Here is an 11,333-nt window from a genome sequence, read left to right on the forward strand (position 1 = left end):
GCATCTAGTGATCATAAACTTTGAAAATTGTCACGATCCAAATTTCACATATTGTGATGGCGCCTATCGCAATACTAGGCAAGCTAACATTCACAATGAAACCATGCATCATTAAATTTGAAAAACATAGTAATATAAGTTCAAGAGAAAAATCTCATAACTACTGATAAGAAATACCACAACTCAATACAATATTTTTCAAAATTCGGGTGTCATTGAGTACATGAGCATCTATAAAATAACAGGGTCTGAAACACTATATAGGAAGGTAGGACATAAATAAAACTAAAGATAATGGAGGAGAGTCAAGGTCTGCGGACGCCAAACATCTACCTCGATAGTCTCCGAACTGAATAAGCTTCAACACTAGCAACCTCTGTGCCCGGAAGTACCTGGATATGCACACAAAGTGCATAGTGTAGTATGAGTACAACAGACTAATATAGTCAACAAGTAACAAAACCAACCTTTGGGCTGAAAGTAGTGAAAAGCTCAACCAATACAGTTCAAATATAGGGTTTAACAATACATCAATGACAGGAAATATGATACTAATATCTCAGAGAAACTCATAATCTATTGGTATACAATATAGGAAATGTAGGCATGCTTCCAGGTTTAACAATTGAGCTCAATACAAATAAACTATATTAAGTATGACTGATATGAGGAATATTACACCTCTATATCTACATGCCAATGTGCATATCGCATGTGATGTAACACAATGAAAACCTCACGTACTCAATATCTCAGAGTATTAAATCTGACTGTCACAATTCTCGCTCATCACACTCAGTCACTCAGTACTGTATGGTACCTGCGCTCACTGTTGGTATGTCAGACTCTGGAGGAGCGGATCCTGCCCAAGTGCTAAAATCTGCTGCGGTGCGCAACGGGATCCCATCATGAATTAATAATACCTGATGCAGCGTGTATCCCGATCCCATCATGAGTCAATAATACCTGTTGTGATTTGCAACCAGATCCCGTCATGAGTTAATAGTACTTGTCGCGGTATGCAACCCGATCCCATAAATATCATTCACAAACAAGCCCTCAGCCTCACTCAGTCATCAAGCTTTTCAGTCTCTAGGACTCACAACACTAGTGCCAATCAACCCAAAATAATGATAAATGATGTGACAATGCATGATACAGAGATTGAGATATGACATGCAATGATGAATGTAATTGAGTACATAACTGCAAATTAAGCAAATAACTCAACAATAAAAGAACGATCGTTGCGGGTCCCAATAGTACCAGCTCATGGCCGTAACATGATTTCTAACATGAATCATATCTCAAACTCTTTAACACAAGGAGTATAGTAATAATATTCGGATAAGATAACTATACAGCTCCACAGAATCAACTAAATCACAATTTCTACGGTGTTCGCCCACACGCCCGTCACCTAGCATGTGCTCACTTGAAACACCGATCACACAACACGAAATTCAAGGATTTATACCCTCAAAACCAAGTTTAGAAGTGTTACTTACCTCAAACCGTGCAGATCTCTACTTCAAAGAGCCCCTGCCTCTCGAATCGGCCTCCGAACGACTCGAATCTAGTGACAAACAACTTGATACAATCAACACAAGCTATAGGAATCATATCATATGGTAAAGCTAAGTTCTTAAGCAAAAGTCAAAAAGCCTACTCAAAAAGTCAACCCCGGGCCCACGTCTTGAAGTCAAATAAAAGTTACAAAATCCGAATACCTATTCAACCGCGAGTCCAACCATAACAAATTATTCAAATCCGACACCAAATCGCCCCTCAAATTCCCAATTCATACTCTCCAATCCCTAGCCCCGAACTCCCAAAATTCCACCATAAAAACACATAAACTAGGTGGAAAATTCAATGGGTAGTCAATATAATTAGATAAAAAGGACCAAAAGCGGCTTTCTACAAGAAATCTTGCGAAAACCCTCTCAAAAATCACCTCCTACCGAGTTTGCAAAGTCCAAAAATGATTAAACCTCGGAACCTTACGATTTATATTTTGCCCGGTGCTTTCACACCTGCAGACCAAAACTCCACATTTGCGGATCTCACTAACTTCCCATGCTCCGCATTTGTACCCCCAAGTTCACTTCTACGGAAGCGCTTCTGCGCTCAATGTCCGCTTATGAGGAAACACCAGGCCATCTCAGCTTATCCCCCACAATCCGCTTCTGCAACCTCCTTTCCGCAGGTGCTACTCTGCTACTGTGGACCACCTCTTCGCACCTGTGACCACTACTTTGATTATACGGTTACGCACCTGCGACCAATCCTCCGCAGGTGCGATGTCACCAGACATCAGCAGCCCAGAAATTCTCTTAAGTCAACTTCCAATCCGATATCCATTTGAATCACCCCCGAGGCCTATGGGACCTTAACCAAATATATCAACAAGTCCTAAGACACTATACAAACTTAGTCGAGACCTCAAATCATATTAAACAACATAAAAAACATGAATCACACCCCAATTCAAGCCTAATGAAAACTAATGAATTCCAACTTCTACAATCGATGTCGAAACCTATCAAATCAACTCTGATTAATCTCAAATTTTGCACACAAGTTATATATGGCACAATGAACCTATTCCAACTTCCAGAATCAAAATTCGATCCCGGCAACTACAAAGTCAGATCTCGTTCAAACTTCTCAACTCTCCAAACTTCTAATTTTTTAACTTTCGCCATTTCAAGACAAAATCACCTACGGACCACCAAAACAATATCCGGATACACTCCTAAGTCTAAAATCAGCATACGGAGCTATCCAAACCATTAAAACTACATTCCGGAGCCATTTATACATAAATCAATATCCGGTCAACTCTTTTAACTTAGGCTTTCAACCTTGGGACTAAGGGTCCCAATTCATTCCAAAACATTCTCGGGACCAAACCAATACCCCGACAAGGCAACATCACAACAATTGAGCATAGAACAAGCACTAAATGTGGGAACATGCTACAACACTCAAAATAACTGGTCGGGTCGTTACAAAAATCTAAAGGATAGATTTGATAAAGTGAACGATTCTAGAGTATTATTCCTTCACAGATAATGCACACTCTAACTCAAGGGACTATGACTATATCAGATTATTTCTCAAAGCTGAGAGATCTTCTGGATGAGTTTGATGCTCTCATGCATTGTCCAGGATTTCCATGCCTGAGTCAAAAAGTATTATCAACACTTTGAATCTCAAATACTTCTATGGTTTCTCACTGGTCTAAATGACTCCTATTCTCAGTCAAGAAGTCAAATTATGATGTTGTCTCCAGCTCCAAGCATTAATAAAGCATATTCTCTACTAGTTGATTAAGAAAGTCAGAGAAATCTTGCAAGTATGACTCAAGTTTCTCAAGTTACTGAGGTTTTAGAAAACATTACATTGTATAGCAACAAAGGACCTAGTAACACAGGTGGAGGCTACATGCAAAGAAAGAATAATATTCAGTGTGAATACTGTCACTACAAAAGTCATATCAAGGAAAATTATTACAAGCTAATAGGCTATCCATCAGACTTTAAGACATAGAAGAAAGAAGGACTGTATGCTAATTTTGCAGATAACACCAATTTTGCAGCAGATGAAGGATACAATGGCCATGCAAGTTAGCTGAATCTTGGATTCCAACAGCATAGAGCAGCCACTTCAGCCAGTTCTATGACACCACAAATGATTCAGCCACAGTCACAACCTTTCTTCACTCAAGAGTAGTATTAGCAGATTGTTCAAATGATGTCCAAGAGAAGTGCTGAGGGGTCTAGTTCATCTAGTAAACACAACTTTTGTAGGCATCATGAACTATGTGAATACTTTTAAGTCTCAATATGTCAATAGTGACTGGATAATTGACACTGGAGGCTCAAATCATATGACTTCAAGATTAGAATTGCTGTAATCTCATAAATCACTTCCAAACTTAAGAGAAAAAATATAGTGCACTTGCCAAATGGAAATGTAGTGTATGTATCACATACAGAAAGCACATTTGTGCTGAATAGTCAGAAGATATCTAATGTACTCTATATCCCTATAAGTTCAATCTACTCTCTCTAACTCCACCAAGACATGCGAGTTTGCCAAAACCTAAGAGCATTGCCACGAAACACCTATAGAGACTCACCACATCATAAGTACCCAAAGAACCGATCATACCCATTACCGTGTTGATCCAACCTACTACTAAAATGTCCTATTTCTTCTAGTTCCTTCCGAATTACCATCAAGGTGACACTTCTCCTTGCTAGAACACCGCAATCCTTAATCAAAACTCACACCACGAGATCCTAGAATAAAACCACACCGCCTTAAAACCCATAAACCGCTGAATTCTCTCTTAAGTACCCCAAAGCACCACAATCGACACACCCACTCTGAAGAGACCTTATGTGAACTTAAAACTATTTTTCTTCACCTCTTTGATACTAAAGTATATAATCCACAATGATATAGAATTTCTACAAGTCTCGACACCATCCAACTTAAATCTCAAATTCTATTCTTATACCAATCCGAAAAATTCTCAATTGCTACACATAAATCTTGAATCCATTAGAACCTTCTCGAGAGTCATCCACTCTGCTCAAATCTCAATTGCACCGCCTAAATGGTCGAACAACTTGTGCCCCATTAGCATAATAACACCCGAAGAAGTAATCCACACCTCTAAGCACCGAGTAAATTCCTACTCCATGCACACTACATCTTTCATGAATAACCACTTAATCATTCCATGATTTCCATATACCCATAGAGTGTAATACAACCCGTATCTAGAAATTCTCTTACTCGAGTCATCCTCGATCTTAAACTCTGCAAGTCATAACTGATTCACAAATATACCTCAAAACGAAATCAATACAACACATAACAGTGCAATCAAATCGTCAAAAATAGACTCCCCCACTTAGCTCAAAACCATAGGACAAAACACTCGATAACTCAAAATGCCCATACTCTATTACTACCATAATCCCGCACCGAAATTTAGCTCAATCCCTCGTAAGCTCATGTAACACAAACCATCTAATACCTCAAATAATCTACAAATCTCGCATTCATCCTCGTGATGGTCATGTCATCTATTACAACCGATCCAAACTCAAATCGCACAAGTACAACCACTAGTAGAAAGGAAAGCCTCCACACAACACCATAAAAAATTACACATCCGCAGATTACCCCGCAGGTGATAACCCACCTGCTTAGCCTTAAACCGACATTTTTCTATACCCTTTCACAACCATAACTACTACACAATCACCTAGCCTCCATGAGTCTGAACTCATCAACAAGACATGAGAAGCTAATTCATTCCACAAGTTAACAATATAAAAAAATCTTTCAATACACTCATAACTCTAGACTATACATCACATTAACACAGAAATCAAACACCCAATAGTCCTTTTTACATCTCAAGCAAACTCTTCTTGTCACACTCAATCCATCTGAGCACATCTTGCCGTCAAATCATACTCATCATATAGCCGTGAAACCACTCATCGGCCCACAAATCCCACTCATAGGAACACTACTAGACGTATAAGTCCAAATGCACGTGCTTACACAACTAAAATCCCCGTGCTCAAGCTACAGTCAAAACCTGACCTCAAGTCCCCTAGACTGGCCCATCATCAGCATACAAAAATCATATCTCACACCTCATCCATGGAATCACAATACGGCAGTGCACAGCTGATACCGAGCACTCACATGTGCATACGAATGCATGGAAGGAATTCAAAGTGTTACGTTTCAAGCTGAATCAATACCGCATGATAAGGAAAGAAATATGAGAATTTTATCCTAAATGCCTAGTAGCCCCTCGAAGATAGGTATAGACGTCAACACACCGATCCGCAAAACTCTACTAGATGCTTGCTCATGATTTGTAGAACCTATGAACCTAGAGCTCTGATACCAACTTTTCACGACCCAAAATCCAACTAGTCGTGATGGCACCTAACCCAACCCGCTAGGTAAGCTAATTAACAAATATCAAATTTTAATGAATTTAATAAGACAATTTTCTTTTGGTAATAAGATGTGAATATTTTACCAGATAACCAAACTATCAATTTACACATAGAGAGCACTCATTACTTTTATAAAATCAAAAAATGAGCCTCGATCACTTTCTCAAAAGAAACAAAAAAATCACCTACTAGCTACATATCCTCTCAATTAGAAATCTTGTTTTCATAGCTTCCTTTGTATCTCTCAACATCTCAATTCTTTCTCTTATTACACTTTGTATTTATTGCAAAACAAATCTATTATCTACACTATGACCTCTAAATTGTCTCCAGTTTCGTGCTTGCCATATTTGATTTATACCCGCTCCATAAATCGCTGCCATGATCTTCTTCTTAAAGGTGCTCCAATTTTTCCTGTTAATCTTTTGCATTGTATTAGTCACCTCTGAACATCATATGCTGAAACCAATCCACTACTCTATTATTGTCCATAACTGCCCAGCCCAAGTATATTCATGAAATAGGTGGACTGCATTCTCGATATTTCCAGCATCATGTATCCCACACGGTATGTTGTTACGTTGTATTCCCATATTTCTTAGCCTATCCTTTGTCATGAGCCTTCCCTGCATAGCGAGCCACACTATGAATATTTGTTTTGGTATCATTACCACACTCCATACTAATCCAGCTATCTATAACTTAGGAGAGTCTCCTATTAGTTTCAGGTAGCCTTTAGCCATCGAGTAGTGACCATTAGCAATTAGACAGTACTTTTTATTTTGGTAATAGCTTGTCATCCCCAGCTTTAGCTTGTTGAGCCTTCTCCAATACCAGCTACTATCTACTGGTGCTTGATGTTCCCAAAAGTTTATGCCATTGTTCGTATATATACCATGCACCCACTTCACCCATAGATTATCCGCTTTCTCCATTAGCATCCATATCAATTTCTCCATAGCTATTATATTCCAATTCCTACATCCTTTTACATTCAAACCCTCTTGTGCTTTTGGCTTACAAATTTTCTCCTATGCAACTAGAGAGATCTTTTTTTGTTCTGCATTACTAACCCATAGAAATTCTTTGCATTTTCTATTAACTTCTTTCAACACACTATGTGGGAGGATGAATACTGCTCCCCAAAAATTATGTAATGAAAATAGAACCGAATTTATAACTTGTAGCTTACCTGCATAAGATAGATTCTTAGCAGAGTAAGTTCTAATATTCTCTATAATTTTTAATGTCAATTGGTGGCAATCCATCTATTCCACTTCTTCGCTGAAAGTGGTAATCCCAAGTACCTTATTGGAAATGTCCCTACTGCAAATCCAGTCATCTCTACTAACTTCCTATTCATCTCTGTATCTACTCTAGCCACAAATATATTAGACTTATCCACATTTGCTATTAAGCCAGTCATTTTTGAAAAATGTTTTAGTGCATCTATAACTATGCTAATCGAGCTAATATTTCCTTTGCAAAAAATCATTAAGTCGTTAGCAACTATCAAATGAGTAAGCTTCTGTCTCTTACACATAGGATGAAATCGAAAGTCTGGTAATTGGCTCATTCTTCCCATAATTCTGGATAGGTACTCTATAACCATTACAAATAGGAGAGGTGATATTTGATCACCTTGCCTCAGTCCCCTTCTCCCAGCAAAATAACTATATCCCTCCCCATTCACTTTGATAGAAAAAGAAGTAGTAGAAACACATGCCATTACCAATTGGATGAAGCTTCCTGGAAAACCATCTTTAACATCTCTTTAAACTCCCAACGTACTATATCATATGCCTTCCTCAAGTCAATCTTCATTAAACATCTTGGAGTTGTTTTCCTGTTGTAATCTTGCATGAGGTCATGACAAATCAATACATTATGCACCAATGATCTCCCTTGGACAAACACTGCCTGTGATTCACTAACTAGTGCTAGAAGTACTTTCTTGAGTCTTTTAGATAGAAAATATCTGAATTTTATACATTCCCCAAGGACCGGTAGTACAAATCATGAGCTTCTAAGATTTAGAGTTTATAAAGCAGGTATGAAATTATACATCATCTTTTCGAAATGTACATAAATAGATTTATAATACTCTAAGGCTACCATGAACAAGAGGTAGCTACAACCAGAACACAAGTACATCTTCAAATCAAGCTCCCATCGAACACAGCAACATCAACAGTCAACATCTGCACGCAAGGTGTAAAAGTGTAGTATGAGTACAACCGGCCACATGTACTCAATAAGTAATAAACCTAACCTTAGAATGAAAGTAGTGAAGAGCTGAAAAAAGGTCGGAGTACAACACTAATAGCCAACAACAATTCATAACAACATAATGAAAGTAATAAAAGTAGTAACTCAAAGATAAAATGCTCAGCTGATTCACAGTTCCAGAAAAATAGGCCTGCTTTTTCAGGTATATCAGTTGTCATGACCCAAAATCTATCTAGTCGTGATGGCACCTAACCTAACCCTCTAGGTAAGCCAATTAACAACTAACCAATTCTACTAACAATTAATAAAGAAATTAAGTAAAGAAATATCTAAATCAGATACATTTCCCAAGGATTGGTAATACAAATCACGAGCTTCTAAATATAGAGTTTACAAAGCTGGAATGAAGTAAATACATCATCTATTTGAAAAGTACATAATAAAGTTTTATTAATCGAAGGCTACCATGAACAAGAGGCAGCTACAACCGGAACGCATGTACATCTTCAAATTCAGCTCCCGTCGAACACAGCAACATCAACAGCCAACATCTGTATGTAAGGTGCAGAAGTGTAGTATGAATACTACTGAGCCCATGTACTCAATAAGTAGTAAACTTAACCTTAGGTTGAAAGTAGTGACGAGCTGGAACAAAGGTCGTTCCAACATCCAATAGCCAACAACAATTCATAACAACGCAGAGCAAGTAATAAAAGAAGTAGCTCAGAGATAAAATGCTCAGCTCTTTCATAGTTTTCCGAAAATAGTTGCGCTTTTCAAGTATATCAGTGAAAACCCAAATCCTTTATCGAAATCATTGAAAATATGAATAAGTTTGAAAACTATAAATTTTTCCAAAAATTCCGTCCACAATAAATAAGATATTTCATTTTCTTTCCAGATATCAAATGTAAAATACCTCTCGATGCCCATATATCAATATGTGTAAGAAGTCATGAATGACGTGATACCGTACAACATGAGAAAAATTCATCTCTATGCCTGTATGTCATGTGTGCATGTCAATGCCATGTATCTCAGAGATGAACTCATGTACTCACACTCTCAGAGTACTTAATCTCACTGTCTCCTACTTTCCACACATCATGCTCAATCAATCAGTATTGTATATGTCCAATCCCACACAGGGAAGATCCATCACGAAATATATACATCAACTGACCAATAGTCAGTCAGTACTGAGTAGGGCTAAATCCAGCCCGTGAGGAAGATCCATCTTAGGTATATAAATGTTTCTGACAAGATCCATATCCAGGGAAGATCCATTCTCAATATAATCAACCGCGCTCATTGGGGTATGAGCAGACTCCGGAGGGGATCCTTCAGCCCAAACGCTATCATAAATCAGTATAACCGCTGCAGCGTGCAGCCTGATCCCATATATGCAATCAATATAACATGATATGGTGTGCAGTCCATCCTATAATATCACTCACACTCAGGCCCTTGGACTCATTTAGTCATCAATCTCGCCAATCTCTCGGGCTCACAACGCCATGAAACTAGCCTAAAATGATGATATGATACGCTAGTAAATGGTAATAAAGACTGAGATATGATATGCATATGAACGCGTATGACTGAGCATATAAAGCAATGAAAGCAGATAACTCAACAGTAGAAATGACCTCAGTGGGTACCAACAGGATAAACATCTAGCCTAAACATGGTTTCTAACATAGATAACAGCTCGATAGCTCAAATACGTAAAAATTTCATAGTTACACGTAAGATCAGGTAACTACATAGTACCACAGAAATAACAGAGTCACAATTCACACGGTGCACGCCCACACGGCCATCACCTAGCATGTGCGTCACCTTAACACCAATCACATAGCACATAATTCGGGGTTTCATACCCTCAACACCAAGTCTAGAAGTGTTACTTACCTCGAACAACCAATTTCAATAGTGAGCAAGCCAAGCGATGCTCCAAAAATGCCATCCCATGCGTACCGACATCAGAATGGCTCAAAACTAGCCAAAGCAACTTAAATACATTAAATAATGCCCAAGGGAACAAATCCAATCGATAAAGGTCGAATCTTTAATCAAAACCCAAAATCGGCCAAAAGTCATACCCGGGCCGACGCCTTGAAACCCAACAAAACTCACAAAATCTGATAACCCATTCAATTAAGAGTCCAACCATACTAGTTTCACTCAAATCCGACTCTGAATCGATGTTCAGAACTCAAAAATTCAGATTATGAAACTTTAGGCCAAAACCCCCAATTTCCTCTTTAAAATTCATCAACAAAAGCTAAAATCGAAGATAGATTCATGAAATATGACCAGAATTGAGTAGAGAACACTTACACAATTCATATGGTGAAAATTGCTTCAAGAATTGCCTCAATCCGAGCTCCATAGCTCCAAAAATGTAAAAATGGCCGAAACCCTCGAAATAGAGTACTTTATAATCTACCCGGTCATCCTCTTATGCGACCATCGCGTTCGTGATGAACAAAATGCACTTCCACCCAAAAGACCCTACACGAATGCGGACAAGGCTCTGCTAACGCAAAGAACAAATGTAGCAGCCTCCCAAAATACACTATGCGATCGCGAAATAGACCACGCGAACGCGAACAACACTGCCTCATGCCTTTCGAATGCGTCTCACCTTATGCGAACGCGCTGAAGAATTTCTCTAGCCCCAGCTCAGTCCAAACAACTATGCAAACGTGTGCTCACCAATGCGGACGCGATGCTCAATTTGCCACAACATATGCGAATGAAGACCCTTGTTCGCGAACACGAAGAAGAAGCACTCAGCCTAAATTTTTCCCTTATGCGATTGCATTCCTCATTCCGCGATCGCGATGAAGAAATGTGACACCAAACACCAGAACACACCAGCACTGAAAACATGAAGAAAAATAGCTCGAAATTAATCCAAAACACGCTCGAGCTCCTTGAGACCACGTCCGAACATCCCAAGAAGTCCCATAACATAAATCGTACCTACTTAAGGCCTCAAATCATGCATAACAACATTAAAACGACGAATCGTACATTAAATCGAGCTTAATGAACTTTGAACTCTTCAACTTCCATAACTCGTGCCGAAACATA

Source organism: Nicotiana tabacum, chromosome 18, assembly GCF_000715075.1.
Source record: "Nicotiana tabacum cultivar K326 chromosome 18, ASM71507v2, whole genome shotgun sequence".
Taxonomy (NCBI): domain Eukaryota; kingdom Viridiplantae; phylum Streptophyta; class Magnoliopsida; order Solanales; family Solanaceae; genus Nicotiana; species Nicotiana tabacum.